Source organism: Choristoneura fumiferana, chromosome Z, assembly GCF_025370935.1.
Source record: "Choristoneura fumiferana chromosome Z, NRCan_CFum_1, whole genome shotgun sequence".
Taxonomy (NCBI): domain Eukaryota; kingdom Metazoa; phylum Arthropoda; class Insecta; order Lepidoptera; family Tortricidae; genus Choristoneura; species Choristoneura fumiferana.
In genome coordinates, this window is record NC_133472.1 from 27518937 (window position 1) to 27535127 (window position 16191).

The 16191-nt window shown below is 37.9% G+C and overlaps 1 protein-coding gene and 1 pseudogene across 4 annotated transcripts in view; one reads left to right on the plus strand and one right to left on the minus strand.

The window, feature by feature from the left end:
- LOC141433240 (protein stunted-like) overlaps positions 1–16191 on the plus strand; it is a 41092-nt gene that overhangs the window by 14881 nt on the left and 10020 nt on the right. Inside the window, exon 1 of one of the 4 annotated variants that reach the window (XR_012451917.1) lies at positions 630–769. The exons of 2 other annotated variants lie outside the window; for them this stretch is intronic. The gene's annotated coding sequence lies outside the window, so the exon portion shown is untranslated. Of the gene's footprint in view, positions 1–629; positions 770–2054; positions 2136–16191 lie in introns of those variants that run through there. One more of the 4 variants, XR_012451916.1, reaches the window with a different exon arrangement.
- LOC141433210 (L-lactate dehydrogenase-like) lies at positions 214–12541 on the minus strand (annotated as a pseudogene).

Here is a 16191-nt window from a genome sequence, read left to right on the forward strand (position 1 = left end):
AGATATTCGGTAAATAACTAATTTGATATACTGATAAAAATACAAGTTATGTGCTATTAATTTGTTTGATTGCAAAACTACGTTTGTAAACTTTAAAATGCAAGAGCCTATTTTTTCCGCCCTTAGCAAGGTACTTCAAATGCAGTAGAAAATCTAAAAAATACGACTAAGTAGTCAGGGATATTAAAGTAGTGCACTGTTGACATCAGCTACATATAAAATACACGCTTGCAATTTCGAATCGAATTTCGCTGTCATGTAGATACTCTGCTGAATAAAGAAGGGTAGGTGTTTTAGAAGTTGATGCCGGCCTGCACCTTGTCCATGAGACTGGCGGAGGTGCGCAGCGGCCGGCCTCGGCCGCCGTCAGCGGCTGCCTGATCACGTCGCACACACCGGCGCGCCCCAGCACGCACGGCAGCGACAGGAACACCTCCTCCTCCACGCCGTGCTCTCCCTGACAAATAAACATATGTGTGGAGAAGCAGCTCACAATTTTGGGTCTATCTATACCCACATAGGTACTGTAGCACAGAATATATAATAGTACTGACGTACAGAATGGCCACGCTCCGCCCCGCACCGGTTCTAGTTACCCCACCCTCAAGAGCAGTCGGGCGCGCGACGCGATGTATGTCGGTCGCACCGTCGCACGGCACTTCAGTTCGGGAGCAATAACTTTGCGAAATGGTGATATACTGTGCATTGTATGGGTCAACAGCCAACGATAAGAAAAGGAGTTTTTTCGATTTTCGAAGGACGAAAAAAGGTAGGTAAGGTACCTAACCAACTTTAATTAGCAACATGTACAATGTACTTAGGTATTAGGTAACTGAGGAAAAACCAATACCTAGGTTTAAAAGTGTGTACCTATAATGTATAAATAGACGTCTTATATTAGTAGGTAGGTATTTGTAAAATTTATTTGTTAATTCTCTCCTATCAATAGACCAATATATATCTTTTATCTACACACACTATACTAATTATATAACAAATTGTCTAAAAGTATCGCGATTAATACATGAAATAACTAATTAGGTACCGAATAATTCGTTCAAGTTTGTAGTCATATATTTATTGTAATGTAAAATTATAATGCTTAAATACATAGACAGACACATTTTAAGTAGGTTTAAATAAAAATATATGGTTAACGATTACATTTATTTACACATCTAAGCCATACCTACATACCAGTACTAGGGTTTTGCGATAGTCAGCCCTGTGTGTCTTACGCACACATTGACGCGTGTACAAACGTCGTGCCTATGTAGATTCAAGAACGCGTATTTTGTATGGCGTGGCCGCCCTGTGGCTGTAGTCAAAGAAACTGAATCACGTACCAGGGTGGAATCTTTGTGCTACTAATGTCGTGTTACCCATACCAGGGGCGTAATTTGGGGCGGGAGTGGTCCGCCCCGGGTACCGGGTACCAAGGGGGTGACAAAGACAACTTGCTTTTGCATGTCGTCTTGTACTTTTGAGAGACGTGGGGGGGTGGGGGGGAGTAGTAATCCGCCCCGGGCGCCAACCTATGCTACGCCGCCACTGTCCCATACAGCTGCCGAGCGAAATTTTGAAAAGGAAGAACAAATTTGTAAAGAAGGTTTTGAAAAGGTTCCACCTGGTACGTGACTCAGTTTCCTTGACTGTACTCTGTAATTTTGTTATCCACAGAACACTCATCAAAAGTGAGTAGGAATATTTTTTATCCCTAGACAGTTTTGGACATTTCAACATAAGGTTATTTACTACTCAGTCAAAACGTCAGATATGTTTAGGGATAATGAGTATCCCAAGACTTTTGTGATGTGTGTAGTTTATCGATTGTTAAGTTGGTGACAAACTCGACCTACTGACCTTGATGTAAGTAGAGACTGCATGTACGCTCATTGCGTTGGTGAGAATAGCCCGCGCGAGTTGCGAAAGCGACAAGCCGATAGCCAGGATGTGTATCCCTTAAGCCTGATCACTTCGTAGGCACTTTTCACTACAGCTTCGTGCGTTTCCTTCCAGTTCTCCGGATCAGAATCCGAACCTATCTTTGGTTTAAGTCGCTCAGCCGGACACCAGCGATGTTAACGCCCGACCATACTGGCACTGTTGACATAAAATAATTAAGAAAAGCCTGGGTAATAAAGACATTTTGATTTTGATTTTCGCGGTGGTGGCCTAGTGGCTCTCAAGCAGAGGGTTGTGGGTTCGAGCGCGGGCTCGTACCTCTGTGTTTTTCGGAATTTACGTGCGAAATTAGAGCTTTACGGTGAAGGAAAGTATCGTCAGGAAACCTGCACACACCGGCGAAGCAATTCAATGGCGTGTGTGAAGTCACGTATAGGTATAGGCTGCGATGATGATGATGATTTTCGCTTATTAAATGGCTGCTTGGGTAAAAAGGCGTATTCTCACCACTGGTGTCTCCGTGCTCCCCGATGATGTACCCGTGGCAGGAGGTGGTGGCGATGCCGAGCTTCTCCGACAGCAGGTAGCGGAACCGCGCCGAGTCTAGGTTGGTGCCGGAGCCGATCACGCGGTGCTTGGGCAGCCCGCTCAGCTTCCACGTTACATAGGTCAGGATGTCCACGGGGTTGCTCGCGATCACGAATATCGCGTCTGGACTGTATTTTACTAGCTGTAGGTAGTATTTAACAAGTATGTAATATTACATTGTGTCTTAAGGGCGGTCAATAACGAATTACAAACGAGAGTCTATTAGAAGCCCGAAGTCGAAGACAGAGTCGATGTTCGTAATTCTAGTACCTACCGCCCGTGCCATATACAATGTTTTTCATCACATTTGCGAGTAAAATTGTATATTTGTAAAAGAAAAACTAATATTTTTTCAAAAATTGCCGATACCGCTGACTGCGCTCTCCTGCAGCAGCACGCGCAGCAGTATTAGTACGGGCGATGACTCATTTACCAACCTTGGGCTTCATGACAAGAAAATTAGTAGGGGCAATGGCTCATTTATCGACCACGGGTTTCATGACAAGCACATTAAGGTTAGGGCACATTAGGGTTTTACTTGAGGGGTTACACGCAAGGTAGCCTGCATGTTACGACACTGTTTACGAGCAAATGTGATGAAAAATCAATTAACAACCCGCTACACTAGTCTAGGTAAGTTTCTTGACATTTTTAAAACCGATTTTAGAAATAGAATATACTATTTCAAAATTACTTATGTAACTTCAGAAAGTAAATTAGTTGAAGCATAGGTTGTAGTGACGTGTTATTACACGTCATGTTCTCTTGTGTGTGACCTCAACACCGGTAGGTACTGCCTATAGGCTATAACAAATCGTTATTGTGATCACTGATCACTTATGTTTATGTGGGGAGTAGAAAGTTTAGTTTTTCACCAGGTCGGTGTGAGGTTTACCGGCGGGATGATGTGTTTGAGCACGTCTGTGTTGCGCTGGACTAGGTCGAGCCGCGACTCGCCCTCGCGCTGGCGCACGCCGGCCGTCACCACGCAGATGCGCGAGCCCGCCGATATCGCGTAGTCTGCGCACAAACAACGCTGCATCACTACCACGTTACTACGACTATTTTTTGTATTATTACTATTACTTATTCTGTGCTACGACGTAACTAAAACAATCGCTATACCTAGTGCCATCCACGAAGACGCGTGATTTTGTAAAAATTAGACATTACCTAATGACTAGAGACCGGATAATATGCATTTCCATCATATTTTTCCTAAGATCTAGTGATGATGCATATTATCGCTATAATTTACAGTATTTTTCAAGCGCAGCGCACTCAGCAGCCGCGCGTCTTTTGTTTTGGTACGATAATAAAATGAAAGAGACCCACCTATTAAGTATGCTTGTTATTTTCATTGCAGTTTAAGTTTTTTGTGAAATTCTACAATGCCTCCCGAAAAAAAAAGTGTGTCTTCGTGGATAAGTGACTTTCCTGAAACATTTACTTGCGACGGAACTGTTTTAATAAAAAAATCTTTATAGTTTATTTTATTTTATTAAAAAACAATAAATTATAAAGATGCATACTTAATAAAGTAAAACTTAAAACAAGTATTTACTAACAATAAACTTAAATCTAAAGGAATAATATTTACAAAACAAAAAAAAATGTAGTCATTTAATGTTGCTTATTCTGTCAGTTTTCGTGCATATTTCAAGCATTTTTATGCATATTTCAAGCTTTTTATGTTGCATATAATCCGGCCGGTCTCTATTAATGACATTGTAATAAGAACCACGGCACGCGTCATCGTGAATGACTCTACCTATACTTTCTCCACTCGCCTACTTTTTACTTGACAGCGGCAAAGCTCAAAAGGAAGGTTATGTTTTTACCTGTACGTAGGTATACGTTGCTGTTTCCGGTCGTAACTAGGTATATACTCAACGGCTTTTAACCGATTTTGACAAATGATACGTTATTTATTAGATTCTTCTTAATGCCACGAGTGTCACTGAGTTCGTGAAAATTTTAATGGCGAATGTTATTATATTTCTATTTACCTAATTAAGGGGAAAAAATACCCTTTATAGGGATATTGGAACAAAGGGCTTTAATCTGTCATCTCCCAGGATAACAGGATCAAAGGAATTTGGGCACAAATTTGTGCCTCTGGGAGAGGACAGGTTTAAAGGCGAGTAGGTACAGACCTACCTTTCTACGAAAATATACAGGATGTTAGGTAGCTACGTGCAAAGCTTTAAGGGGGTGATAGCCGAGGTATTTTTGACTTTTTTGCCATATATATGTCTGTGTGTATGTCTGGTGTAATGTATGTTGTGATGATATTGTGGAAATTTTTATACGTTTGATTTTTAATATATTTTTTTAATGAATTAATTTACTACTCATTATCACAACAGATTAATTATTATTTTTTTTGCCTTTTGTCTATGTAATTTACTAGTTAAGTACCTTTAATTTAACGTGAAATTTTTAGACTAATACATTCTTAGTGAGTGCTCCCTGAGTTTGCTTTTTTTACTTTTTATCTCAGATTTAGCAAGCAATGTGAATGAGTGATACCTTAAAAGAAAGAACAATAAACAGGCATGTTTTTAAAAATGTTTGAACATTTCAAGGATTTTTTTTATGGCACAGAAAAATGACTGTTCCAACCTAAGACATTTTTAGTAATTTTGAATGCCCCCATTTTGTTTTTGTGGCAAAAAGACACTTAAAAATTATTGCATTCGGTCCAATACACATTAAACTATCCGAAATAAAAGATTTTGTTTACAAATTACCGCTCATTGGGGCAATATTGACTCGTGACTATCAAATTCTGAGCATTTTCCTAAAATTTCTAAATTTTTAATTTAAAAAAAAAATTCGGCTAAGACTTATATGGCTAAAAATGTTCAAAAATACCTCGGCTATCACCCCCTTAAAACTTTGCACGTAGCTATACCAAACACCCTGTATATAACATCCATGTACGGTCAAGGCCACTGGTCATTGGCCACCATGGAACCATTTCACAGTAAACGTCATAGTGACATCGCATTAATTAACAAGGAAATTCGTAATAAATTTTCCTTTGAAAAGGTTCCATGGTGGCCCATGAATTAAAGTCCTTGACTGTACGTACAGTCACGATCGTTAATTTGGGACCCACTTAAGATCGAATATCTGTCATTCTGTAATAGAATAGAAAAGCTTTATTACTTGTGTACCTATACAAAGATGATGAAATTGTTTTAGTGTCTCAACGTTATACCCTTCCGGGCATACAATGTTTTTTACTCTTAAAATCGAATTCACAATTTACTAAGTAGCATAAAATTATTTTAAATCATAAAATGCCTTTTCTATTAGCCATTTTTTAGTGTTCGTTTAAAAGTGCTGTCATCTATACTTACATGACAATTCAAAGGACTTTTTCACGAAATGGGTCCCAAATGAACGATCGCGACCGTATTGATTGAAAACAGCTGATAAAAATCATAGAAAACACAAATAACCTTAGTTAAAGGGCGGATAGTTTATTACAATTAATAATATTATGAAATTATTTATCTACTGCCATTTTATAATCTCATCTCACCCCATCCCATCTAAATCCCATCTTGTCTAGGGGCATTATTTACGCTGCTAAATTAAAAATAGATACTTTCGTTTTTTATTTAAATAAATAGCTAATATTTACATAGGTACTTATATAGGTAGGTATTTCATTGGATACCTACCTACCTACATCAAATACTAGGATACCTAGGATACTTAAGAGTGATACAAAATCCAGTGTAATTAACGCACTCACGTCAATAAAATATACCTAATCGCGAGTTATCATGTTTATTTAAGTGCTAAATTATGGTTTAGTGGATAACAAACAAAACAGGTGTATTCCTGCTGAAACTGGCGAACCAAACCAAACGAAAATTAATCAGATTAAATGACTATCCAGTGTAGGTGTTGTCGGTGGGTGTTAAGGTAAGTAAGTAAGAATAGAGTCTGGCTAACATAACATGACATTTGAATAATGTTGCCACTCAAATAATAGCTGGGTTCAGCTTTCATTAGCCAGACTCTATGTACGGTCAAGGGCATAAATAATACAGCCATAGCGTCAAAATATGTATATTAATATTTTGACGCTGTGGCGTATATATATATTTGCATTCGACTGTACCTACGTTTTGTAACGATTAAAAAATTATGTTTCACACGCTCATAATAATGTCGACTTAATAAGCACAATACAAGTATTGTGTAGGACCTGGAGGACTGAGCTTTGCTCGGGATAAAACTCGATAACAAGCGTTTTCCCAGAGATAACGCCAAGCTAGATCGATTTTTCATCCCTGAAAACCCAAACCATACCAAATTTCATCGAAATCGTTGGAGCCGTTTCCGAGATTCCCGAAATATATATATATTCGTAAATTCAATTCCACTCCACCATTCTTATTCAATTTCAAAATAAAACGTTTTCGGTTCTCGAACTAAACATTGAGAAACACTAAGAATTTTTAATTAATATTCATTATTAACTGGTGATTTCAACAATCAAAATTATTAATATTTTGTTATCTATCTACTTGTATTTAAAATTTACTAGAGGCAGGTGTTATTGAGCCGATGTTCGGCCGAAGTTCGTATTCGGTTCAAACCGTATTCGGCCCATCTCTAGTTGTAACATATCTTTGAGTGTTCGAATAGATTAGATACATATTTTTGCACTTGACTGTGTAACACAATCTACATACTTATACCTCTATGTAGGTGCGGTCTGTCACTTAGGTGTCACATCGCACACAGGATCGGTAAGGTGGGGTTTCCCGCACCGGCCCCGCAAACCGGAAAAATGTTTCTACATTCAATAGCCTCATGCCAATAAAGCATACAATCCTTAGCATTTTGTGGAAGCACATACATATCAAGGAAACACAATGGGTTTCTGGGTAGGTAAACACTGTATTTTGTGCCAGTGATCTAACCTGTGCTGGCTTGAATTTTGGCGTTCCTCATGAAGGCGGAGCCATGCTGCAAGTCCATCATCTCGCCTTTCAGCTTGTCTGCCATCACATCTACCATCGCAATGTTGTTGGTCACGCCCTGGGAAAAGACATCACTATTGTTATGAATTAAGTAGATTAACGGCTCGAAAACATATAGGTACCGAAACGGTAAAAATCTATAAGTATACTAATCCACTTATTAAAAAACCGGCCAAGAGCGTGTTGGACACGCCTGAAATAGGATTCCGTAGCCATTACGAAAGAATTAAGTAATATTTTTCTAAGGATTTCATATTTTGTACGGAATATTCCAAGTTTAGGTATATTTTATACCTTATGCTGCTATTTACTCTTAAACTACAAATAATTCTCAAGAAAACTTAGCCGTAAAGTATAGTTTTCCTTGTAAATTTGATATACTCACTACCATCTTGATTTTTTCAAAATTTTAGAGGGAGGGGGGACGCTCGATTGTAATGAAAATTTGCACTTTGAAGTTCAATATTTTGCAAACAAATCACTGAATCGCAAATTGTTTGAGCAATCCCCTAATGGTTTTAAAAGACCTGTCCAACGACACCCCACACTACAAGATTGGATGAGAAAAAAAATCACCCCATTTTACGTCCATGGGAGGGTACCTACTCTAAAAAAAAATTTTTTTTATTTTTGTTACTGTACCATTTTGTCGGCATATATATTCGTGCAAAATTACAGCTTTCTAGCATTGATACTCCCTGAGCAAAGCCGCGGACACACAGACAGACAGGATACAGACAGACAGACATAGCGAAACTATAAGGGTACCGTTTAAGCATTTTGGCTACGGAGCCCTAAAAAAGGCAGCTTCTGGTTAAAGCTAAATTAGGTTTGTCTGTTTTTGGCAAAAGTGTTTTCAAATGATATAGAGATATAAAATTTCGGACAAATTTCCTTAGGTAAGCCATTTCGTGCTCTATGTTTTTCTTTAAACTGTAGATATAGAACTAATCATATTACAAAAAATGCCCAGTAGTTTCCGAAACAAGGGGTGGGAGAAAATTTTTAATTTTTTGCCTTTTTTCTTACCTACCTATAAGTTCAAAACTATGTTAAAATTATATAACACGAGTGCCCATTTTCAACCCAATCGGTTTAGTAATTTCGGAGCAAATTGGCTGTAACAGACGGACAGACACACAAGTGACGACCCTAAAAAGATTCCGCCTTTACTTTTGATATGTATATATATATATATAAATATATATACATATCAAAAGTAAAGGTAGGTAAGTATTTGTTATTCTATTTAATTTGACATATTTGTTTTATTTAGTCAGGATTTATCTTTAGTTTATTAGGTAATGTGTATAATATAACATTGTAAATTTTCTATATATATATATTTATGTCGTGTAAAATGTAACATCAACTTACACGTAGTTATACTTATATGTTACATGGTCCATGTAGGTACATAGATACCTTATTCCTCACGAACAGTGACACGCTTCTTAGCATTCCCAGACAACGCAACGAAATCGTCCATCGTCCCTGCAGGGCGACCGTGAATTTGCGATAAGTCTATTTTATTCTGTCTCGTCCGTCTGTTATAAAAATAATCTACTAATTCCCCTGCTATCTGAGTTTATGGGTTGGTTACCAATCTATTTTAGTTCAGTTAGATGCGAGATCTTAATGAAAAGTACAATTAAATCAGGTAATAAACCGAATGTATTAATTAAGAAGGTAACTAACTTAACTCATTTGTTAACATGAAACCGTATCTGCATGCTTAGATTGGATATGGTGTGACGCAAGGTGGTGCGTCACTGCTGAAACCACATTGAACATCATGCATGAATGGTGAAATTTGCTGTATGTTTAAGTACCTACAATAATTATGAATGTCTGAGTACGTAAATAAAGTAAAATAGAATTATAAACGCTCATCGGGGATTTCCATTGTTTCAAAGCATCGTAGGTACCTGTTTACCAATAAATACCTACTCTGTTTTAAAGTAGTTTTGGCGTGTGTAATGCAAACTAAACTGTTGCAATTCGTTGAAACTTGTGGTATTTAACACCTAGTTAAATCCATTTTCAGCAATAACATTTTGCTTTGTACTTTATAAAGAGCTATGTTCCTGAAGGATTAGTGCTCTATAATTGGGTTATGGCAAATATGATCTTCGTCTTTAATTCCGTAAGTTTCGTCGAATTATGAAATGAACGACACACAGTGATGTAGATAAAGTAAAGAATGAAAGCTAAAAAGATGTTTTTTTTTCTGGATGAGTGGATGAATGGACTTTATGGAAAATTTAGACCGAGTATCTCTATGTAGGTATACTTTTTGTTTAAAATATAAAATTGCCCATATTACCCATGTAATCCGTCTCTTCTACTTTCGCGGCTACCTAGTCGCGAACACCAAGTGTAGCCAGCGTTACGTTACACCTCGCTACCTGACTATAGTCAGGTAGTCTTATAAGATTAACAACAACGACATGCAGGTAACCAGAGAAATAGTGAAAAAATAGCTTTTTTGGGTTCGCTTCTACTTTCATTATTTGCTAGTGTAATCTATACTAATTTATAAATGCGAAAATGTGTGTGTTTGTATGTTTGTCCGTCTTTCACGTCGAAACGGAGAGACGGATCGACGTGATTTTTGACATATATATAATTTATGGGCCCTCTGGCCCAGTAACATGGGCTACTATTATCCCGGAAATATGCACAGTTCCCGAGGGAACAGCGCGCGATAACCGAATTCCACGCGGGCGAAACCGCGGGTAAAAGCTAGTTAAACTAAATAAATACGAGCAAAGGAACTACGACTAGTGCATCCTTATTGTGTAACGCACTCGGTAGGTATAGAATGACGGTAGAGAGAAATGGTGATTTTTTTTGTTTGATTTGAACAGTTTCTGACTTAATGAAAAAGAAGGAATGCACAATCGCGTGCGCGAGTCTTTCAATACGATATACGATACGAATGCGAAAACGTCATTAAATACATAAAATTCTTAGTACTTATGTTCACTTACACTAAAAAATAAAATAGCATAAGTTAGTTACCTATATGTGCATTATCTAGTTAAAACTTAATTTTACTGCAAACAGTAAACCAGGAATTTATACTACTTAGTCAAATGTTTTGACGACTAGATAACTAATTGTTTAGGGACCTATCTACGAAGCTAGGTATTTTATATTCCGGGTTCGCTCCCCGGTTGGGGCAGATACCTATTTGTTCGAATAATACGAATGTTTTCTCTCGAGTCTTGGACAATTTACCTATATTTATGTGAGTATTTAAGTATGTAAATATAAATAATAATAGTGTATAAATATGTTTATCCATTGCCTGGTATTATAGTACAAGCTTTACCTTAGTTTGGGTCTAGGTCAATCGGTGTCAATTGCCCCATGTTATTTATTTATTTAAATTAAACGCAACCTAGCCCAATTTTAAATTAAAATCCTTCATAAATAAGAGCTTATTTATGCGCAAAACCGGTCATCGCACCGAGCTAAAAAACTACAACATGCATCATGATCCCACATTTTCACTTCAGAAAGAAATAATAGGTACAAATTTTAGGATGTTGTAAGATTTTAATTGAAGAGCAATATAAAGCCGAAAGTATAGTCAAATTTAGGAATAGTATTCCACCAAATATTATGCACCTTATAAATAGGTATACAAGTAAATATATCTTCAATGCTGCTTCAGGAAGAACCTGATGGGAGCACGGCAGTGCCCAGCCAAGACCGGCAAAATAACGCATTGCTTCTACTCTTACTTATCCACAATCATTTTGTCCGCACTGCAGTTCGCACGCATCGTTGGGTTGCGAAATAGTGGGAGTATTTTCTCATCTTTTTACGAGTATCTAGCTAGGTAGTTAGGCAGATAAAAAAGCAATAGCATTCGTAGAAGTGGGAGTACGAGAATAGCCCTAAGTATTAAGCTTGATCCCCTCCATATGTAAGTAACTTCTAATCTTTCTAAGGTAATAAATTAAATGAGTGATGTGATGATAGAGAGTGAGCAAAGGCCGGGGTACGGGAGCCGAGGCCTGGTGCTTACCTGCGTCAGCATTGAGAAGACGGCGGCCATGCCGACCTGGCCGACGCCCACCACGGTCACCTTGTTGCCGGTGTCGTCGCTCTTCGACTGCACCGGCGTGAACAGCTTGTCGATGGTCGCCATCTTGCCTGAGACCGACAAAACACAAATTAATGTAACGAACTACAACCGTTTTATCTTACTCGTTTGCTATCACACGTGCACGACAGCTACGTATTATTCGAGTTATGCGACACGTAAGTATATAATTATCATACAGAACCTCCACTTCCACATAAAGGAAAAAAAATATTAGCAAAATATCAACTCATTAGTACTTATTCTATTCACGCGAAAATAAAGCACGAGCCTTAGCAATAGGCTCAAGCACCCGTGATCTTATATATATAGCATTTCAGCATTGTGCTAATATCGCCTTATCAAGTTATCAGGTGGTATTATTAATATTAACAGCGCGTCGGAGTTTCGCTTGGGCTCAAAACTAAACAACGCGTATTTTCCCAGAGTCAAGACATAAATATACAGAAATATAACTAGATATTTTTATTATAAGATTACGTATTATACTTAAAATGCCATATGCACACTTTTATTCATTCATGTAACTAATTGGAACCTTTCCACACTTAATTTCAGGACCATAAATTAATCCGTACTTATTAATTAATTATATAAATTTCAATAATCAGTTAAAGTATCACAATCAATTTAATGCACCTAAAATACAAACAGCTTATCGGTTTGCCCGCCAAAAATTAAAAACAACGAAATTTGCACTTATAAAGTCATTCAAAATGTTTCAAAAACCAAAATCCGAATACCATGCAAAACACTTACATCGACCATTTCCATTTTTGAAATGATTGTTTTCAGACATTTTCGAAAATAGCAACTTATGAAAGTAAAATTCGCTACTCTACACCGATTGTGCGAGTGGCACACTGCACCGTCAGCTGGTTTGGTCCGACCGTTCGCGAGCACTGAGAATCGTCGAATGGTCGCGTAGCCCGAGCACCGCCGTATGTACCCGAGAGCGAGGTGCGTGCAATTCCCCGAAATCAAAGGGGATGATGCGCGAATGACTAATATGATGTAATTTTGCACATTTTTTATTTGATCGACAACTAATTCTATATTAAATTCTTTTTTTAATTCTTTAAATTATTTAATGTGCTTATTGATTAATATTATGTTCTTCTGTTGCAAGATATTATTAATAACATATAACGCACATCTAGTTAGCGAGGTCGGTACATACACCTACTTAAAAAAAAACAATTAAGTTGGTATGTTTTATATTCTCAAAGCTTTCTAATAAACTATATTTTGCCAAGTAAATACCATTATAGGTAGGTACTTTAAGCGTCTTTGTGGAATTTTTGCCGAGACTGAATACTAACAAATTTCGGATTAAATCCCATTACTAATCAGGCAAAATACCTCTTTTAATCAAACTAAAAAAATGGACGGCTACGTCAAAAGGTCGTCCTTGTTGCCAGGACGTCTATTGGCAAATTAAATAGAATTGAATCCGAAACTATCTGGTGTCGTCTAGTAGGCTAGGATTCGGTATCTGGCCATCCTTTTAGCTAGGATATGATTTGTAATTTTGCATAAGATAACCTTAATTATTGAATTAGATATTCAATGATTTTACGTGGCGGACGATGCACTGAAAGTATTTTTTTTAGATTTTAAGTGCTTGGTACAAATAAGTATAAATACGATTGTTTGTTTAAAACATAAACAATCGTACATTTATCGTTTGTCATTTACATAAGAAATACAGACCTGTTATACCTCGGTAGGCACCTATTTTATACAAATAAAACACAAAGTAATAAAATTATTTTCGTTACCTGTTGTATGAAATAAAGCCTTACAAAAATTCGAATTACGATAATTTATAATTTTTATCATGTTTGATGAGCACTTTAGAGATCGTGCTTCTAAGTGAATTTATGAATAGTGTCAGCATACCATAGCCAGCCTGAGCTTATATTATTAACTAGTCATTATTGAGGAAGGAAAGCAGGACGACACCGAGATGGCAATACCTAGCCAGTGAACAATACAAAATATCCCAAGTTAACGTCATTAAATCAATAACAAATTCATAAATGGAATTAAAACCGCTCTACTGTTCTCTTCTATACCTAAATACTTATTTTGAGCAAGATATTAAATGTTATTGATGAATTTTAGACGACCGGATGGCCTAGTGGTTAGAGAACCTGACTACGAAGCTTGAGGTCTCGGGTTCGATTCCCGTGTCGGGGCAGATATTTAAACTATAAGTTTCGCCATGTCTGTCTGTCTGTCCGTCCGTCCGCGGCTTTGGTCAGGAACTATCAATGCTAGAAATCTGTAATTTTGCACGGATATATATATGTAAACTATGCCGACAAAATGGTACAAAAAAATTTTTAGGGTACCTCCCATACACGTAAAGTGGGGGGTGATTTTTTTTTCTCATCCAATTCTATAGTGTGGGGTATCGTTAGATAGGTCTTTTAAAACCATTAGGGGCTTGCTAAGACGATTTTTGCGAAATATTCAACTTTAAAGTGCACATTTTCATTAAAATCGAGAGTCTAAAATCTAACCCGTGGGTGGAAAAATTAAAAAAAAAATCAGAATGGTAGGAAGTATATCAAACTTTCAAGGAAAACTATAACGGCTAAGTTTGCTTGAGAATTATTGGTACTTAGTTTAAGAGTAAATAGCAGGCTAAGGTATAAAATATACCTAAACTTGGAAAGCGCCATAATAATTTTATTTTACACTGGAAAGTGGAAAATGGCGCCTCATGCCAGCTGGCGCCTGGAGCAACCGCTTTTCTTGCTCTACCCCAGGGCCGGCACTACTTATTATCTCTCATTCGAAGGTTCTCTATTAAGTCTACTATTATTAACTCTATTAAGTTGCTCATGTGACTGATTCCAAGATATTCACCCTTCGTGATATATTAAAATGTCCATAAACTTATGTCATAGTTTTGACCACCTAAACTAGAACAACTTAAGTATTTATTGCCTACAATTACTTAGTGGCAACACTACCAATTCCTCAGCAGCGAGAAGTCGTCACCGGATGTCTTATTATCTAACGCACTTGGAATCATTTTCACCACTTGTTTCTGTCACACATATAGCATGAAGGTAGAAAGAGATGGTGAATACAATCGCAGTCGTGCGAGCGTTAGACAACGGCTTTGGATCAGACAAGTTTGTGGTAATAGTAAAGTTCAGAGTCAACTCTACGCATGGGAAATACTTAACAATACTGAATTGGTCAGTACTACATAGAGCTGGTGCAATAGCATGTCTTATTTCTTTATTACATCCCGGCCTTTTTGCTTAGGCTTTCGTTATACGCGACAGTCGGTGCTGCGGTAGGTAGGTACCTACTTTAAAACTTTTCCCGCTGCCATATGCAAATTCTGCAGTAGAACCTTATCATAGCGAATTTCTTAATAAGTCCGGCGACGGCTTAATGCGATGAGATTCAGTTGCTTGTTATGTAGATATTGCATTGACTGATAGGCGATAAAATGTAGTTATGTAGTGTCAATGCGAAGTCCTCTCAGAGTCTAGATCGCGGCGCAAGCTGGCGCAAGGATAATCACGTTACCTAGTGTACTGTAGGAACTAGGCTGTATACCGCTGGCAGGTGGTAAAACTAACCACCTGGCAGGTTAGACTAACCTAGTTGTGAGTAGTTGTGTATATTGTGTTTCTAGAATATAACTTTAAAACAGATTGACAGCGGTATACATGCCGGAGCGCAGATTGCTCCCGATAGCCTTAGCGGCTGGTGCTATGCTATCGGGAGCAATCTGCGCTCACAACTAGGTTAGTCTAACCTGCCAGGTGGTCAGTTTTACCACCTGCCAGCGGTATACAGCCTAGTTCCTACAGTACCTACCTAGTATGTACCTATACTGAACTTATTTACATTTACTTAAGCATACCTCCTACCTTACAGTATGTATAGAAAAACTTCATATAGTACCTAACTTTTAAACTTGTTACTACTTTTAAAAGTCGGTATTTTGTGTTTCGAGTGCTTCCGTGATGAAGTTCTAAGCCGTTATTATTTATTATGTAGAAAGTATAACTCACCTGTTCAATAAGAGTTGTTCGTGGAGTAAGTCACGTAGCGAGCGAGTACGTAGCCGTGGAGGCGCGTCTGGTCGCCTACTCGCCTCGTCCGTGCCGGCCGGCTCGCGCTTCCAAACTCAAGGTGACCTTCAACATTCGTTTTGGAAGCCACGCCATCGCGCATGCCCGAATTAAAATCCAAGGATATTTAGAAATGAAACTTATACCTTTGCATTTAAGTCTACAATTGCGAAAGCGTTCCCAGTGATACAGGACTCATTCAATTTACGCACGACTGGCTACGCGCTCTCGTCATATATTGCGATTGTTTAGTTAGGTTTTAAAACGAGATGCATGACCTGACTCCTCGGAGATTGACCTTTACTTTACACAGTCCTGCGAACAATTACAAGGAAATTTAAATTACTTATTCACTTTATAGCTGACGAATCATCCTCATTCTACCGCCACATGGCTTAATACAATTGCCCACCTTCATAATGCAACGGACCAATGACTCTCCTTGAGTATTTGGTACTCATCGACC